Source organism: Mesoplodon mirus, assembly GCF_964341445.2.
Source record: "Mesoplodon mirus genome assembly, chromosome: 19".
NCBI classification, from domain to species: Eukaryota; Metazoa; Chordata; class Mammalia; order Artiodactyla; family Ziphiidae; genus Mesoplodon; species Mesoplodon mirus.
The window spans coordinates 7,866,408-7,887,664 of NC_138995.1; the positions used below are offsets into that span (position 1 = coordinate 7,866,408).

The following is a 21,257-nucleotide window of genomic DNA, read 5'->3' on the forward strand; positions in this document are numbered from 1 at the left end:
GTGATGGTCCAAGATCGTCACCTTTCTGATTATGCGTGAATGTGCTGCCTGTTGTCACAAGGATAAAATTACTGCTTTGCTACCCTGTCAGCCAAGAAGAGAGCCTGCCAGGGCTGAGTTAACCAGAAGTCCCTTGGCTGTTTTGACACATGGTATCAGACCTTAGTTTGGTCGAGACCCCCCACGTGGACTTTCACTGTAGGTCTTGGTGAGCTGGTGCAACACCTATCACCCGGGCATGCTGCTTAACCTCCCAGAGCCTTTGTTTCTTCACCCGTGAGTTGGGGACAATGACATTTCCTTGGAAGGTTGTTGGGAGGATTAAATAAAAAGCCTTCTGAGGTCGGGACTATGGAATAGGGTTTCTTTCAGGAAGGATGTTGTTCCCGGTGTCTGTGTGAAGTGGGTGTTAAGGGATTCAACACGTGACAGCGAAGAAGAGTTCTGGCAACTCTCTGGAGCTCTGCTGTGGTTCATAGAGTGGCTCATAGAATGGGGCCGCGGGGAAACCAAGGCAGGAAAGGGAAGGCACGGAGAACAGGGTGACATCTGCCCGCGCGTGTGAGCCCCTCCCTGGAGGGAGTTTCTCAGGACTCCACCTTTTTAGCATCGCACTGATTCAGTTCAAATCAGTGTGGGGCTTTGTTGAGTTGCTTTAATTTCTCTGTGCCTCAGTTTCTTTATTTTTAAAATGGGACTAAGATACCTAACTCCCAGGGGTTTGCAAGTATTAAGTGAGTGAATAAATGAGTACATGGGTGTGAAGTATCTATATGACACACTCACATCGGATGTTCCCTTTTCATCTAGGGGGGTCAGCAGCGCCAGTAGCAACAGTACAATCCCACCACCACCCCAGCCACTTACCGTGATGCCTGGCGCACTTAGTAGATGCCACTCCTGTGTTCAGGAGGGACCTTATCCTTCTTTTGGTTTATTCTGTTCACCAGGATGTTGCCTTCTGTCGTCTGTTGTCTTCATCCATAATTGTATATGAAGAGGTTAAATGTTTAAAAAAATTTTTTTAAATTTTCGATTAATATATTATAGGAAATAATCTTACCTGGATTAAGATAATAACAAATAATGGAACATAAGGCTCAGATGTCATGGTTTGGGGGCTTAATGCCAATGCCTCCTCACCAGATGTAGGTGAGACCCTACAAGGATGTAGGGAGCATCTCTCCTGGCTTGTTCTGAATCCTCTTCTCTTGTCCTCACTTTTACAGCATCCTTGGTAATCCTCTCTGTCCCAGATACGCTAGTCCACGTTGGCGTGCTACCTCCTATCAGAACTACTGTATCGATGCAGACAGTTGTCAGGCCTTTTTTTTTTTTTTTTTTTTTTTGCGGTACGCGGGCCTCTCACTGCTGTGGCCTCTCCCGTTGCGGAGCACAGGCTCTGGACGCGCAGGCTCAGTGGCCATGGCTCACGGGCCCAGCCGCTCCGCGGCATGTGGGATCTTCCCGGACCGGGGCATGAACCCGTGTCCCCTGCATCGGCAGGCGGACTCTCAACCACTGCGCCACCAGGGAAGCCCTTGTCAGGCCTTTTGTCTGTGGTTCTTTGAGACCCAGACTTTAATTAAAGACTTTCATACTTTGTGAATTCTTTTGACCTCTCTCTCTTTTATGAAACGAAGACGTTTTTACGAACTTTGGGAAGAGAACACCTTCTGGTTTCGGGGCTGCCTCATGCTGTCTCTGTTCACCATTTACTCCTGGGAGCAGAAGCCTTGGACTTTGGTGTTTAATTGTTCCATGGCTGTTTTGGTGAGGGCTGAAATGGAACCTGGAAATCTGCCTGCCGTGAAGTTAATGTTCAGTACTTGTGAGTGGAAATCCTAAATCAGTGCTTTGTGATTTGAGCCACTCATTCATCCACCCATCCACCCACGCACCCATCCATCATCTTTCCACTCATCTACCCGTCCATCTATCCATTAATTCTGTTATGTGCCTATGCCAGAATGTACTTAAATCAATCCCTTTTGTTGGATGTTAGGTAGTATTCAAGATGCGCTATTGGTATCGATGCTTCCCCGATGGCATCTTAGTGTTGAAGAGTCTGGGCCTAGGTAGTCACACTTGCCTGGGTTTGAATCCAGGCTCTACCACATACTAGTTGTGTGATGTTGAATGATTTTCTTGATCTCTCTGTGCATCAGTTTCCTCATCTGTAAAAATGGAGATCATATCAGGATCTAGATATTACCTTTTTAAGAATTAAGTTACACAATCCATTTAAAGCAGAGAACTGTGTCTAATAAGTACACATGGTGCCATAACATGTGATGATGATGTTGCAACTTTGCACATACTTCTGGTTATTTCCTTAGGCTGTTTTCTAAACGTGGAATTACTGATCAAAAGCTGTGACCATTTCATAAAGGTTTTTCACGGGCGTTGCCAAATGGCCCTCCAGGAATGTTGTAAAGTAGCCTAGCATTTACAGCTGCCCAGCAGTACGTGTGAGTGCCCATTTACCTGAACATCTGCCAGTGCTGGTCAGTTATTTTAACTTTTGCCAATGTTGTGAAAAATGCCAATTCCATGTTTTATTTTTCAAAGTTTTATTACTGGTGAGTTTAAATATCTTTTGTTTGTTTCCTGGTCATTTCACTTTTTTTTTTCTTCCCACAATTCTTTTTCCTGACCTTTTCCATTGATGTGCTCATCGGTTTCTTACTGAATCATAAGATTCATTTAAAAAAACAATAAAGATAATAAATGTTTATCTACCATTTATGTTATGAGTCTTTCCCTCACAATGGTTTTTCCAATTTAGATTATGACACTCTTTGATATACAGACATTTTAACTATTTATGTAACAAAAGCTTTTAAAATTCTCCGTAAGCTTAGAAAGATCTTCTCTATCCCTGAATTACATATGTGTGTGAATGTATTTATTTGTACATTTAATTCTTGAATTAAACTGTATTCATGTTGGTTGATAGGAGGTAGGCATCTCATAATTTTTCTTTAAATAATTAACCAGTTATCCAAACCCACTTTCTTTACTGAATCTAGAATCTAAAATGTCATTTTTATTATATACAAAATTCTAATATATATGTATGCATATAATGTATACCTAGGTCTATTTCTGAGCTTTTTATGAAATTTCTTCTTTTTGTCTCTGCTTACACCAGTTGCTACTTTGTTATAGCTTTATGTTTTAATAAATGGTAATGCAAGGCCTGAATTCATTTTCTTTTTGTTTCAAAATTTTCTAGGCTATTCCTGCTTCTTATTTACTTAAAATAAATTTGTCAGGTTTTAAAAATCCAGATGGGATTTTGATTGAAATTGCTTTAAATTTAAAGTTAATCTTGAGAAAATTAACATGTTTATGGTAATGAAACTTCCCATCCACAAATATAGAAGTGTCTTCATTTGGTAAAATTGTTTTTTTTATGTATCACAGTTGTTTTGTGGATTTCTTCATTTAATCCTGCACATTTTTGTTAAGTTTATTTCTAGGCATTTTATATTTTTGTTGCCTCCATAAATAGGTTTTCTTTTCCTACTATATTTCCTAACCAGTTATTGCTGAATGTTGATTAGATCTTTATTTTGTAACCAGACATCTTTCTGAATTTTCTTACTCTCAATTCTTTCAATTCATCTCTCTTGAGCTACTTAGATGTACGATGATTTATGCAAATAATATTTTTTAGATCCTTTCCTATAGATTACCTCTATATTTTTGTTTCCTGCCTTATTGCATTGGCTAGAAGTTTAAAACAATATTTAAAACAATGATTTTAGAAATCAGGGCTGCACTTTTTAATAGTGCAAAGTTATGCATTACAGAGCTCAAAAGGGTGGGCGTCATAGTTGTATCTCTGTATTAGGACTTCCAAGTGCTTCCCAGGTAACTTATGCCCATGCTTACATTTGGCTGTCTCTGTATTCCCTTCTTCCTTCCCCCAACCTCTACCACTTCAGACTTAAAAGATAAAGAGTGGGAATATATCTGTAGGATCTTGGGCCTTGGGAGGATGGGGGTTGCAGTAGGGAACACAAGTGGCAAATTTCAGGCACGTTGGTTTTTGCTGCATCTTACTGGACTTGCTTATCCCATGGTCTGCACCAGGTTTGAGGAGGGACACTAAAGGGACAAACTTGTGTGGATGTCAACCCTGCCTAATTTAGTTAGTCTCTTTTTTTCTGAGTTAGAGACCTGTAAGCAGCTCTCCTGTCTTCTGTAATTTCTGCTTGCCACCCACCCTCCCCTCACGACCACATGGGAGAAAACAACGTACAAAGGAGAACCGTGAGATGGTTCCTGAGTCTTTTGTTCCTGTACATCAGCATGACTCAGCTTCACCCCCAGCAGACTTGGGCTGCTCTGTTGGGATAATCCAGATCGCCACTTCTGGGTCATTGGACTCTAGGGCCTGTGTGTGAACGGGAGGTCCCAGGTGTGGGGCTTCTGTTTCTGCAGAGCTTCCTTAACTGGCAGGGAATGAGTCTGTCTGTCTGAAAGCAGAGCCCGTGACTCACTCCTGATCCCACACCCCCGAGCTCTGAGCTGGCACTTAGTGCTCCGTGGGCTGGTGCTGGGTGGTAGAGTGGATGGCAGAGCAGGAGGCAGTCAGATCACTCCTGGAAGGCAGCGCCAGTATATGACTGGTGTGCTGGTTCTGTCCTGGGGCTGTGGGCACCGAGACACTCCATTGGTCTGCTCTGATGAGGCTTTAGCTCCCAAGTCTTTTTTTTTAAATTAATTAATTATTTTTTGGCTGCGTTGGGTCTTCGTTGCTGTGTGTGGGCTTTCTCTAGTTGTGGCGAGCGGAGGCTACTCTTCCTTGCAGTGCGTGGGCTTCTCATTGCCGTGGCTTCTCGTTGTGGAGCATGGGCTCTAGGTGCATGGGCTTCAGTAGTTGTGGCTCGTGGGCTCAGTAGTTGTGGCTCGTGGGCTCTAGAGTGCAGGCTGAGTAGTTGTGGCGCACGGGCTTAGTTGCTCCGCAGCATGTGGGATCTTCCTGGACCAGGGATCAAACCCGTGTCCCCTGCGTTGGCAGGCGAATTCTTAACCACTGCACCACCAGGGAAGGCCCAGCTCCCGAGCCTTTTGTCCTGTGAAGCCTTCTCCAAATTTCTCCCTCCTGCTCACAGTGTTCATTTCTCCAGCTCTTATATCCCCCCAGTCTTTTAATTTGTTTTTAAATTGTGGTAAAATGCACATAACATAAAATTTACTATCTTAGCCATTTTAAAAAAAAATTTTGGGCTGCATTGGGTCTTTGTTGCTGTGTGTGGGTTTCCTGTCGTTGTGGCAAGCGGGGGCTATACTTGATTGTGGTGCATGGGCTTCTCATTGCGGTGGCTTCTCTTGTTGCAGAGCACGGGCTCTAGGTGCGTGGGCTTCAGTAGTTTTGGCTTGTGGGCTCTAGAGCGCAGGCTTCAGTAGTTGTGGCACACGAGCTTAGTTGCTCCGCAGCATGTGGGATCTTCCCGGACCAGGGCTGGAACCCGTGTCCCCTGCATTGGCAGGCAGATTCTTAACCACTGCGCCACCAGGGAAGTCCCCACTATCTTAGCCATTTTTAAGTGTACAGTTCTGTAGCATTAAGTACTCTCACATGGTTGTATGACCTTCACCACCATCCATCTCCAGAACTCTTTTCATCTGGCAAAACTGAATTGTGTGAATCATCTCCTTAAATGCTTGCTTCCCATTTTCCCCGCCCCCAGCTGTTGGTAACCACCTTCTACTTTTTGTGTCTATGAATCTGACTCTTTTAAGCATCTCATATAAATGGAATCGTATAGTATTTGTCCTTTTGTGACTGGCTTATTTCCCTTAGCATAATGTCCTCAAGGTTGTAGCATATGACAGGATTTACTTCCTTTTTAAGGCTGAATAATATTCTGTTGTATGTGTATATACCTCATTTTGTTCATCCATTCATCTGTTGATGGACACTTGGGTTGCTTCCACCTTCTGCCTGTTGTGAATGATCCTCTGAGCTTCTATAGCTGATAACAATAAGTGTCAAAGCAGTGAGTGCTTTTTACAAAGTTATCCCTCCGAATTTTCACAGTAATTTATAATTTGCCATTATTATCATCATCTCCACTTTACAGATGAAGAAATGAGGTTTGGAGAAGTCAATAATTTGCCCCAAATTACTCTATTTTAAAAACAGCTTTATCGAGATATAATTCACTTGTCTTACAGCTCACCCACTTAAAGTATACAAGTCAGTGGTTTTAGTTGCATTCCTCACACTGTGCAACCACCACGATAGTCGAGTTTCGAACATTTTTATCCCCTCAGAAAGCAACCCATACCCATTGGCAGTCACTCTCTCCCTCCTCCCCCCAGCCCCTGGCTGCTACAACTCTGTTTTCTGTGTCTATAGATTTTCCTGTTCTGGACATTTCCGAGAGATGGAGGCATACAGTCTCTGGCCTTTTGTGACCAGCTCCTTTCTCTTGGCACAATGTTCTGTGCGTCCAGTTGTAGCCTGTGGGAGCACTTCATTCCTTCTTAGGGCCCAGCGTTAGCTTTTTGGACCCGTGAAGTCTGAACCCAGAGTCCCACTGCTCAACCACACCGCTGACCTGCCTCTTCCTGCCATGTAGACAAGTTTGCGTTTGCTGGCTGTGTCTTCCCGGCTCCTCCTCACATCACGAGACAGGGATTCAGCTGTGGACTTCTGTTGTCCACTGCTATTGTGACACGTAGTGAGCGCTTAGTACATTCAAAATTAGTTCATTAAAAATAAGTGCTTAGTTTGCTGAATGCTGTGGGTTGGACAGTTTTGCACACTAAACTCGTGTAAAGGGTTCTTCATACTAGCATTCTGTGTGTGACAGGTGTCGTGTTTTGCCGTTAGAAATGAGAACAGACAAATGAGACATACTCATTAAAGGCCTCCGAAACAATGTGAATTATACATGTATTGATGGTGGGGATGTGTTACTGTTTGCAATTAGATTTAGGAGCTGCCAAACGGCCCACAAGAGAGCGGTTTGCACACGCTGCCCTGGCGTGTGGCCAGCTGTGGCAGCTGGGTGTTCCACAGTCTCAAGGTCACTGACATATGCCGTAAAGGGCTAGTGACTGAGGGCAAGCTGGCCAGGCGACTCTTAGCCAAGAGGCCGGAGCTGACCAAGGTTGGGAGTCGTTATTGACCTGCTCGAGGCCCCTGACCTAGCCAAGTGCAGACCCGGCCTTGAGTGATTCCAAAGTCCCTCCTTAAACACGCTCTCTCTAGCCTCTGTCATGGACAGGCAGAGTCCAAGGCTGGTAAAGGACAGATGTCTTGTCTGAAAGTCAGAGCTGGTCAAAGCTCCCTGACTGGCTTAGAATTCTTTTGGAGACACTGCGCACATGGAGGGTGTGTTCTGAAGGCAACGCCATGGCTCACAGAGCACTCCGTAGTGATTATTTCTAGAAAGTCCCTGAGAAAAAGGTCTTGGAGCAAAATTTCCAGGGTGCTCTTCTAGACCAAACCCCCAGAGCTCAAGGTGGAATCTGGGGCAATCCTCTGGGGGTCTGTGCCACCTCTGAGAATCCCCTTACTGCCCCCAGCTGGGCCACTGGAGCCCTGTAACATCAGGCATGGCGGTAATGGTCATCACTGCCATCCGGTGAGTGCCTCTGCTCGGCAGACACAGAGCTAAGTGCTGACTGCAGTGCGCTCGTTTATTTCTGATCACGAGGTGGTCAATAGCGACCCCATTTTACAGATGAAAAAACTGATGCACAGACTGGGGGAAACCTGCCAGAGTCTGTAAGGATGTGATCAGACTGTGCTTTGTTTAGAACGCCACACCCTTTCATCTCAAATATTTTTTTGATCTATGTTCAGACCCATTATAATATGGAAGAGTACAATTGATATAAATTTTCTTTGTGGCTTATTGGCAAGTTCAGTAGCTTGGGCACCATTTGTATTCTTGGCTGGCAGGTTCTAGCATGTCCTCGGTTTTGAGGTACATCTTAGTCTGTTTCCTTCATTGGGGCCTCTTCTTCTGCGATCATTTCAAGAACTCTGAAGAGTTCTTGCCCTTGACGGTGGAGGGCAGGTGAGCCATGTGCACGGCTGGAAGAACCAGCCAGTGCCAAGAAAGAGGGTTGAGCTGGGTGGTAAGCGCTCATTTTGTGGTGACTTGAGGACAGTGCACCTTTGCCAAGTGGGTGAAGGATACGGGATGAAGCTTGGCCCTCGGGGATCAGTAGGAAGCCTTTGAATGGAGGGACATCAGTAGTATCACCATAGCCTGGGAGGTCCATTGATTGTCAGTAGTTGGAACACCTTGTGATGGGAGATCCTTCATCACTTCTGGCACCTTAAATTGAAGAAACAGTAGCGCTGGGTTACAAAATTGAGGGCCAGCTGTCTAGCGAATGTGCATGTGACAGTGAGTCATTTAACACCTCCATTTCCTGGAAAACATCCTTAAACTTAAGGGGGTACATCTGTACCCCCAAAGCCCCACACAATGTTTTTCACATAGTGAGTGCTAATGCAATAAACCTCATCAAATGAGTGGGTCCAAACCCCATGCTTCTAATTGCCAAGTTGATTGGCTTCCTGTGAGAAGGTCTTCCTCTTATCCCCTTCCCAAGCCTACTTCCCTTTTCTGAGTTTCTGTCCAGTTTCTTCCTACCTAGATGTCCTGCCTTAGCTCCTCTAGAGCCACAGTGCGTCTGCTTTCCAACCTTGCTTTCACCCTCCAGGGCACCTCTAGCATCCTCTTGTCTTCATGGTCCACATCCCAAGCATCTTAACTTCATGCCCAGGTAAAATGCCTCTCCAAAGCTCCATGGTACAAACACATAGGTGGTCCCCAAAGTTCTCCTCTGTGTAGCCTGGCTACCATTGGTCTAACTTGAAAGCTTTTTTCACCTGAAGTAGATTCAGCAAGATGTACACATTGGCCAAATAAAGTCTCACAGTTACACTTTTGTAATATTGAGCTTTGAGTGTGGTATTTCCTAATATAGTCTGTGAGAAGGTAACTGTGTTAAAATGTCCACCCACATATCTATATGAAGTATGGTGGCTTGATAATTAAGTTCATAGAGTATAACTGTATATCCTAGTTTATCTGTTACCTTTATTCCTGGTAATAATTAGTTAGCAAAGCCAGTCTCCCATTCAGAATAATTTTGGGAGACTTTGTATGTCTTACCTTCAGGGTGGGACTTAATTCTGTTGGGAAGCCATTGCAGAGTTTTAAGAGGGAGGTAAGGCAGTAAGATTTATATGTTAGAAAGCTCAACCTGGTGTCCAAGTGAAGATTAGAGCAAGGAGTCTGAGGCAGAAATCAGTTAGGAGCCATTGAATAATTCTGATCCAAGGTGGTCATTGCGTATGTGATCTGTTATGAGACCATTTAAACTCCTTGATGATCTCACTGCTGCATTACTTTATCCTCCGGGCAGTTTCCTGTGTGGTGCCAACTGCTTTACTTGGGTTTATTGACAAAGCACTGGGGAAGAGGCACATCCAAGATCCTTTGTTTCCTCTTGCTCAGACAGGCATTTCTCCATCTTGCCATAGCAGTGATGTCCCCAGAGGGGTGGGAGTTCAGAAACTGCCATGTCCTACTGGATATGAAGTGAGGTCACAAATGCCTTCCAGGAAGGTGCAGTCAGCCTGTCCAGGGAGCCTTGGAGAATGTCCAGAATTTTCAACATTTTCAGAACGTTGGAATAGGGTGAGGCCACTGCATAGCCAAGATGGCATTATGACACTATTCAGAGTGCTTCCAGCAGATAGAGAAATTGGCTTTCTACCTGTCCCATCCCTGCCCACTCTCTAACCAGGCTGCAGCTGTGGCCCCTTGGAGGTTCTCAGGGTATCTTAAAAAATATGCAGCAGAGATTCTGGAATAATATTAAGAGCTTTTATTTTGATAACTGATTTTGTTACTTCCTACCTCTGTACTCCTCCTGGTAAGCTGTCTTCATCGCTCCCACAAGAGGCCCAGTGCTACGGGGGTGGCTGTAGGAAGAACATTATCCAAAGATGTGGGGTAAATTGGCTTGTTGCTACAGCTTTCACCCTCTCCTGCAGATGCCTCTGAGTCTGCTGTGCTTACACCTCTTCATAGACTGAATAGACCATGATACCTTGAGTCAGGCAACAGAATCCGTGTGTGTGTGTGTGTGTGTGTATTTCCTGTTCCTCAGCAGTCCCAACTTGACTCTTGTTTAGGAAGGGCTATCACCCATCCAAAGGAAGTGTGTGGACCTTAAGAGAGATGAGTGTAGTAGTTTCAGAACAAATGGAACCAAAGGAAGTCCTTACACTACCGTCTGGCAGTTCAGAGCCATCTTCATCACCCCTAATGCCCAGATTCTTAGACTACCTTCTAAATATTTTTATACATTCATTTACTTAGTTATTTTAAAATTTTGTTCATTTTTTGATAGGTCAAATATGTTCATGGCACACAATTCAAAAGGAGCTAAAGGGTAAATAGGGAAAGTAGTTGTCCTCAGCCGTCCCCCTCGACATGACTGTGGTCTTTACCCGCTTCGTGTGTATCCTTCCAAAGAAATTCCGTGCACGTTCAAGCTTGGATGTTTAGAGAGGAGACTTTTTCTTGATTGGGCAGATTTGTGTTTTTCTCTGCATTGCAGCCTATGGAGATCAGAAGGTTGTTGCCAAGATTTTGATTAAAGGAGCCTCCAGACTTCAGTTTAGCCACTTATGTAGGGAACGTACCATATTTCACTGGATGTATTGATAAACGTGCTGTCAATGATGAGATGTCCCACGAAGGCAGAAAACAATACACAGCCAAGTAAACCACGACACTCCCTCGGTTGTAAGATATATATTGATTTCAGAGGTGTTAGCATGTAAAAAAGGCAGTCTCAGCATCAGTGAACTATGGTACTTTATCTTCTCCTTATTCAGTCCGTCTGTCCCATCATCATGGAGCTCATCAGTGAATGTGATACGGCTCTAGTGGCTTGCATTGTGCCTGTTTATTCTCGAGTGAAGGTGGCTCTGAATACAGAGCCTTGAAGTATTGTTGGCCAAAAATTAGTTACACCTGCTCCAATCTGGACTGACTTTTCTCAAGGTCTAGTACACAGCTGGCACCCTGGAGCCCCTTGGCCACTAGTTGGGGAAGTCCCTGCTTCCTTAACTGTGTTGTATCTCTTATGTATTCTCTTTCTTGATTTACACCTTTGTTATGATGGAGCACAGTTAATTTTGGGGGAAGTTAATTTTTTGAGATTTTACATTTCTAAAAATGTCTTTATTCTACTCTTCCACTTGATTGATTATTTGGCCCAGTATAGAATTCTAGGTTGGAAATCATTTTTCCTTAAGATTTCGAAGGCTTTGCTTTATTCTTCCTAGTGTTCAGTGTTGCTTTTGAGAAATCTAGAGCCATTCTGATTCCTCCTTTGGATGTAAAACTTTATTTTCCACCTTGAAAGATTTCAGAATCTTATCTCTGAAGTCCACTTCTGAATTTTCATAGGGATGTGACCTGGGTTAGTCTTTTTTTGATCCTTGTCTGGGATACCTAGTGGACTCTGAATTTAGAAGTTCAGAATTTCCTAGAATTATTGTGGGAATTTCCCAGAATTATTTTATTGATTTTTTTTCTCTTTTAATTTCTCTGTTTTCACTTCTTGAACTCCTGTTATTCAGATGTTGAATTTCCTGGTTCTCCAAGTTTCTTATATTTCCCCTTTTGTCTTCCTTCTGATTGTATTCTTACCTCATATTTCATATTTCCTCAGCTTTGTCTTCTAACCCTTCTATTTCTAACCCTTCTATTTCTGCACTGTTTTTAATTTTCAAGAACTTTATTATTTGATTCTTTGAATAATCCTTCTTTATAGCATCCTATTCATATTTTGCACGTGGATTATCTTCTCTTATGCCTTGAAGGGTGTTTATTTAATAGCTTTGTTGAGATATAATTGACATACAATAAATTATACATATTTAAAGTGTAAAATTGTATAAATTTTGACATAGTAAGTACCTGTGAAACTATCACCTCAGTCAATCTAATGAATATATCCGTTACTTCCAGGTAGTTCCTCTTTCCTCCTTGTAATTTCTCCTACCTCTTTCACTGCCTAGCCACCCCAGTCAACTACTGAGCAATTTTAAGTCAGTCTGAAGTAGTTTCATTTCCACAGTTTTGTATAAATGGAATCATACAGTAGGTACTCTCTTTTGTCTGGCTTCTTTCATTTCATATAATTATTTTGAGATTCATCCAAGTTCTTGAGTGTGTTGATAGCTCACTCCCTTTATTTCTAAGTAATATCCCATTGCATAGATATACTACAATTTATTCATCCATTCAGTTATTGCCAGACATGGGGATTGCTTCCAGGTTTTGGCTATTACAAATAAAGCTGCTATGAACATTCATGCACAAGACTTTGAAAGAAGTATGCTTTTATTTCTTTTGGTTAAATGCATAGGAGTGGAATAGAGGAATCATATAGAAGATGTATGTTTAAGTTTTTGAGAAACTGCCACACTTTTTTCCAAAGTGGTTATACCATTTTATATCCCTACCAGCAATATATGAGAGTTTTAGTTTCTCCATATTTAACATTTGGTATGCTCAATATTAATTTTAGACATTTTTTGGATGTATAGTAGTATTTCATTATAGTTATAATTTGAATTTCCTTAACGACTACTGATGTTGAGAATCTTTTTATGTGCTTATTTGCTATTTGCATACTGTTTTTGGTGATGTGTCAACTCAAATCTTTTGCCCATTTAAAAAAAAAGGATTGTTTTGTTATTATTGAGTTTTATGAGTTCTTTACTCTGGATACAAATCCTTTATCAGATATATGTTGCAAAATATTTTCTTTCAGTTCATGGCTTGTCTTTGCAACCTCTTAATGGTTTTTTTCAAAGAACAGAAGTTTTAACTTTGATAAAGTCCAATTTTTTCCTTTTATGGACTGTGCTTTTGATGTTCTATTTAAGAAATCTTTGTCTAACCTTAGGTCACAGAGATTTTCTCCTTTATTTTATTCTACAAGTTTTATAGTCTTAGGATTTACATTTAGGCCTGTGGTCCATTTTGAGTTAATTTCTGCAAGTAGTGTGAGGTATGAATTGAAATTCTTTTTTGCATATGGATATCCAGTTGTTCCAGCACTATTTGTTGAAAAGACTATATATTTCTCTACTCAGTTGCTTTTACTCCTTTGTCAAAAATCAGTTGTTGATATATGTGTGTGGGTCTATTTCTGGACTCTTAAATTAAGAAGACTCAAAAGAGAGTCTTCTTAAATTTTTCTCAACAGTGTACTTTCCAGTGTATAAGTCTTACAATCTTTTATCAGATTTATTCCTAAGTATTACATATATTTTTATGCTATTGCGAATGGTATTTTTAAAAAAGATTTAATTTCTGATTGTTCATTGCTAGAATATAGAAATATCATTGACGTTTGTATATTCATCTTATATCATGCATCTTTTTTTTTTTTTTTTTTTTTTTTTTTTTGCGGTATGCGGGCCTCTCACTGCCGTGGCCTCTCCCGTTGCGGAGCACAGGCTCCGGACGCGCAGGCCCAGCGGCCATGGCTCACGGGCCCAGCCGCTCCGCGGCATATGGGATCCTCCCAGACCGGGGCACGAACCCGTATCCCCTGCATCGGCAGGCGGACTCCCAACCACTGCGCCACCAGGGAGGCCCTATCATGCATCTTTGATAAATTCACTTGTTAGTACTAGTGGCTTTGTTTTGAAGACTCAACTCGATTATCTCCTAGATAATCAAGTCTTCTGGGAATAAAACCAGTTTTGCTTCCTTGTTTCCGACCTGGATGCCATTTATTTCTTTTTCTGGATAGAACCTCCAATAAATGTTGCGTAGATGTGGTGAGAGAAGACATCCTTGTCTTGTTTGTTTATGAGGTAAGGGGGTAAGCATTCAGTCTTTCACCATTAGGTGTGATGCTAGCTAGATGTAGCTTTTTTTGTTTTTTTTGTTTTTGTTAGTTTGTTGTTTTGTAGATGCACTTCATCAAGTTGATGAAATCTCCTTCTGTCCCTAATGTGCTGAAATTTAAAATTCAAGAGTGGATATTAGATTTTGTCAAATGTTTTTTCTGCATCAGTTGAATTGTTTGTATGGTTTTTATTGTTTTGTTTGTAAATATGGTGAATTACATTGATTTATTTGAATGGTAAATCGACTTGCATCCTGAGGATAAAATTCCCTTTGGTCATGATATACAATTTTTTTTTTCATATATTGTTGGATTGTATTTACTAAAATTGTTTGTTGAACTTTTGCATTTATGTGCACGATGGATATTGGTTTGTAGTTTTTCTTCTTTCTTATAATATCTTTGTGTAGTTTTGGTGGCATGATAAAGTTGCCCTGATAGAACAAGTTGGGAAGTATTCTCTCCTCTTCAATTTTCTAGAAGAGTTTGTATTGAATTACCACCACCACTGCTACTAATGTTTGGTAAAACTGGAGTTTCTCTTCTAAAAAGATCTTAAACTACAAAATCAATTTATTTAGTGGATACAGAGCTATTCAGGTTATATATTTCTTCTTGAATTCAAGAGCCTTGTCTTTGTGTCTCTCCAGAAATTTGTTCGTTTCATATACATTGTTACATTTTTTTGGAAAAAAATTAAAAAGATATTATTCCCTGATTATCCTTTTAAGGTTTGTAGAATCTGTAATGATGTCACCTCCCTTGTTACTGATATTATGAATTTGTATCTTCTCTCTTTTTTTCCTGATCATTCTGGATAGAGGTTTATCAAGTTTATTGATTTTTCTCATTGAACCATCTTTTGGTTTCATTGATTTTTCTTTATCATTTTTCCGTTTTCCATTCATTAATTTCTCCTTTTATCTTCAATGTTTTCTTTATTTTGCTTCTTTGGGTTTAATTTGTTCTTCTTTTTAATTTCTAGAGGTAGAATCTGAGGTTAATTTGAGACCTTAGTTCTTTATTGATAGAGTTGTTAGCATCATACCACAAATTTGATAGGTTTTGTTTTAATGTTCATTTAGTTTAAAATACTTTCTAATTTCCTTTTGATTTCTTCTTTGACCTATGTATTATTTAGAGAAGTGTATTGCTTAATTTCAAAATATTTAGAGATTTTCCAGAGATCCTTCTCTTATTAATCTATAATTTAATTCCACTTTGGTTGGAGACCATTCTTTGTATGACTTCAGTCTTATTAACTTGAGACTTGTTTTATGGCCCAGTCTGTGAACTATATCAGCAAGTGTTCTGTGTGCATTTGGAAAGAATGTTTATTATGCCGTCATGGGGCAGAGTGTGCTAGTCAACTTGGAGTCACAAGTAGTGATGGAGTGTCAGGTCAGGTTGACTGATAGTAGTGCTGAGATTTTTCTATATTCTGATTTTGTATATGTACTGATTTTCTGTGTACTTGTTCCATTAAGTTTTGAGAGAAGTCTTTTTAAGCTTTTGACAATAATTGTGGATCTGTCTCCTTCCACTTCTATCAGTTTTTGCTTTTTGTATTTTGAAGCTCTGTTATTAGGTGCATAAATGTTAAATGTATGTGCTTTCAAAGAAGTGACCCTTTTATCATTATGAAATGACTTTTCTTTTCCCTGGTGATACACCTTGCTGTGAAATCTACTTTGATATTAAAATGGCCATTCCAGCTTTCTTTGGAGTGTTAACATTACATGTCTTTTCCCATCCTTTTACATTTAACCAATGTGTGTCTCTGTATTTAAAGTGTGTTCCATGTAGCCAGCATATAGTTGGTTCTTGCTTTTTTATTCAATTTGATAATCTCTGTTACTTGGGGTATTTAGACCATTTATATTAAGTGTTGTTATTGGTATGACTAGGCTTACTTCTATCATCTTAATGTTTGTTTTCTGTTTGTTCTGGCCGTACCTTGTTCCTTTCTTCCTTTTTTTCTACCTTCTTTTGTATTAATGGAATAATTAAAAATTAAAAATCTCTTTTATTGGAGTATTAGCTATATACCTTTGTTTTCTTGTTTTAGTTATTTAGCTTTACAACAGATACTTTCAGTTTTTGTTTGTCTTGGGCTGTCTTTACTCTGCCTTCATTTTAAAAAGTTATCTTTTCTAGATATTGGATTCTTGGTTGACAGTTTTTTCTTGTGGCGCTTCGAATATGTTGCCCCACTGCCCTCTAGTCTCCATTGTTTCTGATGAGAAGTCTGCTGTTAATCTTCTTGTAGTTCCTTTGTATATGATGAGTCATTTTTTTCTTACTTCCTTAAAGCCTTTCTCCTTATCTTTGGCTTTCAGCATTTGACTATAATGTATCCTGGTGTGATATCTTTGCATTTATTCTACTTGGAGTTTGTTGAGCTTCTTGGATGTGTAGATTAGTGTTCCTCATCAAATTTGAGATATTTTCAGCTATTATTTATTTTAATATTTTCCCTTCCTGTCCTTCAACTTCCATTATGCATATGTTGGTGTGTTTTTTTTATGGTGTCCCATATTTCTCTAAGGCTCTGTTCATTTTTCTTTAGCTTTTTTTTTTCTCTTTCTGTTCTTCAGGTTGCATAATCTATACTGATTTATCTTCAAGTTCACTGATTCTTTCTTCTGTTGACTCAAATCTGTTATTGAGCCTTGCTAATGACATCTTAATTTGGCTATTGTACTTTTCAGCTTCAGGATTTCCATTTGTTTCTTTTTAAGAAATAATTTTCATCTCTTAATTGATATTTTCTATTTGATGTGCTGTATTCATCATACTTTCTTTTAATTCTTTAAACGTGGTTTCCTTTAATTCTTTGAACACCTTTACAGCAGTTGTTTCAAAGTCTTTGTCTGCTATGTCCAATATCTGGGCCCCTTCAGAGACAGTTTCTGTTGTTTGCTTTTCTGCCCTGTTATTCAACACACCACATTTCTTCACAAGTCTCATAATTTTTTGTTGAAAACTGGGCATTTTAGATAATATATTGTAACAAATCTAGATACTGATTCTCTCCCTCCACCCCCAACCATGGCCTGTTGTTGTTTATATTTGGTCATTTATTTACGTGTTTAATGACTAGGCTGAACTAATTCTCTTTTCTCTGCGACATGTAGTCTGTGTCCCTGCTCAGCCTTTCCATCTTGTTTTATCTTTTAGCCTGGCTTCCTAGGGATTCCCTCTGGGTCAACATAAGCCACTTATTGGTCAGATGGTGTGTCTATGCCCCTTCAAGCAGTTACATTTTCACTCTTTACCATTGGATTTGTGTGTGGCTTGGAGACTACTTTCAGGGTTTATGATTTTGCCCTGTGCTGGGGACTGGTATCTGGGATGTTCCCTCTGTGGTCACTCTTGAGGGGATGCAGCCTTGCACATGTGCATAGTCTTCCAGACGACCAGGGATGAATGAGTATGATTTTAAGCCTAGCTTCCTACGGTCATCATAGCTTATTGCTCAATGCGTGTCTGGTCAGAGGTTGTGCCTAAACCTCTTGAACCAGTAAGGCCCCTACCCTTTGCTGATACATCCATATGGGGGAATGCTTTTAAGTCTGCTTCATATCCAGGTCTGATTGATTCTGAATGGATGTTGCCTAACACATGTGCTCAGGTTTCTGGATTCCCAGGGATGAGTATGATGCCAGGAAGGCCCTTCTTGAGTGTCCCTTTCCCTTATTCTTTCTTTTAAACTTATGATTGGTCTGCTGTTTGTGTGATGGTACTAGTTTCATGGAACTACTAGTCTTCTCTTAATTGCTTGCCACCAGTGTCTTCACTGTTTTCAACAATATCCTTAGGCACGATTTCTCCGTGCTGTGTTCCACATAACGTCAGTTCCTTAAGGCCATAGCTTCTGGCTTGCCAGTTCTGATGGCCTCTCCCCCTGTTTGGGCAGAACCTCTACACTACTGTGTCAGGGCTGGGGTTGGGGACAGAAGCTCACATCTCCCAGAGTGATACCACCACTCTGTGCATGGGCACTGGGGAAAGGATGGGAGACCCTGCTTCGCTTTCCCCTCCATGCATGCAACCTCCACCCTACAAGCCATCTGGGTTGGGGAGGGGGGATTAAAGCTCCAGTATTCTTGGCCCCTGCCAAGCCTAGTGTAGAGCCCTTGTCCTGTAAATGGGATTTGTGTTGGGGAAGGAATTCCTAGTCCCTCGCCTGTACCTGAGCTTCTGCAACATGGAGCTGGTGGAGGGGTGGGGTAGGAAGGGAGGATGAGAGACTTTGGGGGCCTGCCCCCGCCCAGAGTAGAATTGTAGCCCTAGACTGGGAGCTGGGGGAAAGGGAACCTCCTTTTTCTTGGCTGCACCACCTGGAGTAGGGCATCTGTAACTTAGAGCTGGGCGGGGGTGGGAGGGGGCAGGTCATAGATCAAATGCCACAGGCTCTCACTATTACTATTGAGATTTAGTAGATAATTGTTTTTATAAATGTTTCTCCATTTGCTGTATGCACTTAGGACAATTTCCAGAGACATTAAATATTTATTTTTCTTGTATAACTTTCACCAGTTAAGTGGTGGTTTTGTTGAGGGAGAGCATCCTCTGAGCTCCTGACACAGCTGTTACAGACGTCCCACCTCTTATTAATCATTTAAAAAATTTAAATAGACTTCATTTTAAGAATAGTTGTAGATTCACATAAAATCTGAAAAGATACTACAAGAGTTTCTGTATACTCCCCACCCAGTTTTTTCTGCTGCTGATAATGTCATAAGTTACTGTGGTACATTTGCAACAACGAAGGACCCAGTATTGGTAAATTACTATGCATTAAACTCCATACTTCACTTGGACTTCATTGAATTTTCCTTAATGACTTTTTTTGTTTGTTTCAAAATTGAGGAATTTGGGGGCTGGTCACGGAAAAAGCTATGATGGTGAGGTGGCAGAAGCACATACAGACTTTATTTGGATGATGCTGTGACTGGTTTGCATGTAGGGGAGGCCCCTCGCAGCATGAGACTGTGCAGGCGCTATGGTACAGGAGTCACTCCTCAGAAGGTGGGAGGGCAGAGGAAGTCCCAGGGGAGAGAGGGGAGGTGGAGGGGACTTATGGGTCTTGGTGATGTTGCTCCCAGCCCAGCAGAGTCTGAGGGGCAACTGGGGCCTGAGGTCTTCATAGTTACAGAGTTTATCTTACCTATGACTAGCAGATGTTGGGAGCAATTTTGCAGGATATGCAAAACAGGCAGGCTCTAAATGGCTGAAAATCTGCTCATTTGGGCTATATTTAAAACAATTGGATGTGTAAACTTTGGAGCTTTGTACCAGCGAGCTTCACAACCTGCTATGAAAAGGTAAACAACCTAGGGGTCAATCTACAGAGGCTCTCTTTGGCTCATTTGTATAACACAGGATCCCATCCAGGATAACACATTATATTCAGTGGTCATGTCTTCTTGGCCTCCTCTGATCTGTGACAGTTTCTCAGGTCCTCCTCATTTCTAATACCTTTGACTGGTTTAAGGAATACTGGGCAGGTATTTTGTTTCAGGTTGGGTTTGTTTGATGTTTTTCTCATGATGACTTTGGGTTATGGGTTTCTACAAGGAAGACACCAGAGGGAAAGTACCATTCTTTTCTCATCATATCAAGGGAGCATGCTATCAACATAACTTATCACCGCTGATGTTGACCTTGATCATGGGACTGAGGTCATATCTGGTTTCTCCACTGTAAAGGTACCACCTTCTTTTCTCATCATATCAAGGGTGCATGCTGTCAACATGACTTATCACCACTGATGTTGACCTTGATCATGGGACTGAGGTCATATCTGGTTTCTCCACTGTAAAGGTACCCCCTTCTTCCTTTTATCCTCTGTTCTTTGGAAGCAAATCACTAAGCTCAGACCATACCCAAGGGTGGGGAGTTAAGCAACCTTCCTGAGGGGAGAATGTTAACATAAATTACTTGGAGTTCTTCTGTGTGGGAGATTTGTCTCTTCTCCCTAATTCATCTAGTTACTTAATTGCTAATTTATATGATTGGATTTGTGTATATTTATTTTATAATTTGGGTTATAATCCACTACTACCTTACTTATTTTATTTACTCCAATTTTCCAGCTTTGGCCATTGGAAGCTCTTTCAGGTTGCCTCATGTGTCCCTTTGACACATCTCCATCTTTTTTTTTTTTTTTTTAAATCACTTCCTTACTTTCTGGCACCACAAGATGCTCCAGGCTTATTTTGTATATTCCCTGTTGCAACCCTAGTATCAGCCATTTCTCCAAGGAGTCCTTGTTCCTTTTATTGGAGAATGATATCGGAACCAAGATCTGAACCCTAGGCATTCTTAATCTTCTTTGTGCTTAATCTAAAACTAGTTGCACTTTGGGAAACATGCCTCAGCCTGTCTTTCATTCAGTAAATACATACTGAATGTCGAGCTCTGTACTTGGGGTCATGTTTTTAGTTATTTAAAACTTGCTCTAAATAGAATTTCACTTTTTTTACCCATACTAATTAGAAATTCATTCATAATTTGATGTTATTTTAGTAAAGGGTTATAATTAAATTGGAGATAGGGCATATAATTATTGTTTGTTGTGCTAAAATCAGCCTCTTTATTTTACAAACGCTTTCATTCCATTGCCAGTTTTAAAAACAAATGCTTATTATTGGGAGCAAACATGTGGATGAATATTTATTTGAGTTACTAAGTGCTCATCAAATAATTTTTCAGTGTGCATGTGGAAAATTTCAAACATACACAAAAATACAGAGAATAATATCCTGAACTTCCAAGGACCCATCAATCAGCTTCAATAGTTTCAACTCATGGCCAATATATTTTTTTTAATTTTTATTGGAGTATAGTTGCTTTACAATGTTTTGTTAGTTTCTACTTTACAACAAAGTGAATCAGCTATACATATATGTATATCCCTCTTCTTTGGATTTCCTTTCCATTTAGGTCACCACAGTGCATTAAATGGAGTTCCCTGTGCTATACACTATGTTCTTATTAGTTGTCTATTTTATACATAGTATCAATAGTGTATATGTGTCAATTCCAATCTTTCAATTCTTCCCACATACCCCTTTTCCTGTTGGTATCTATACCAAGCTTAATTCATCTGAACCTGACTTTTTTTTTTTTGGATTAGCAAATCATTTTTGAACTTGAAATAGATGTCACTGCTTCTTTGTGACTCACACACATACAATGGAAGAAGCTTGAATATATGCGAAGGAACATTTCACAGTCGGCCTTTTAAGAGCCAGTGAGTAACTAATTGTCATCCCACTTCAGAAGATGAAAGATTCCTGTCCCAGCTTATTAGAAGC

At 40.7% G+C, this 21,257-nt stretch overlaps 1 protein-coding gene across 1 annotated transcript in view; it reads left to right on the forward strand.

The window, feature by feature from the left end:
• Nucleotides 1-21,257, forward strand: part of CDYL2 (chromodomain Y like 2) — a 179,859-nt gene that overhangs the window by 65,400 nt on the left and 93,202 nt on the right. The window lies entirely within an intron of this gene.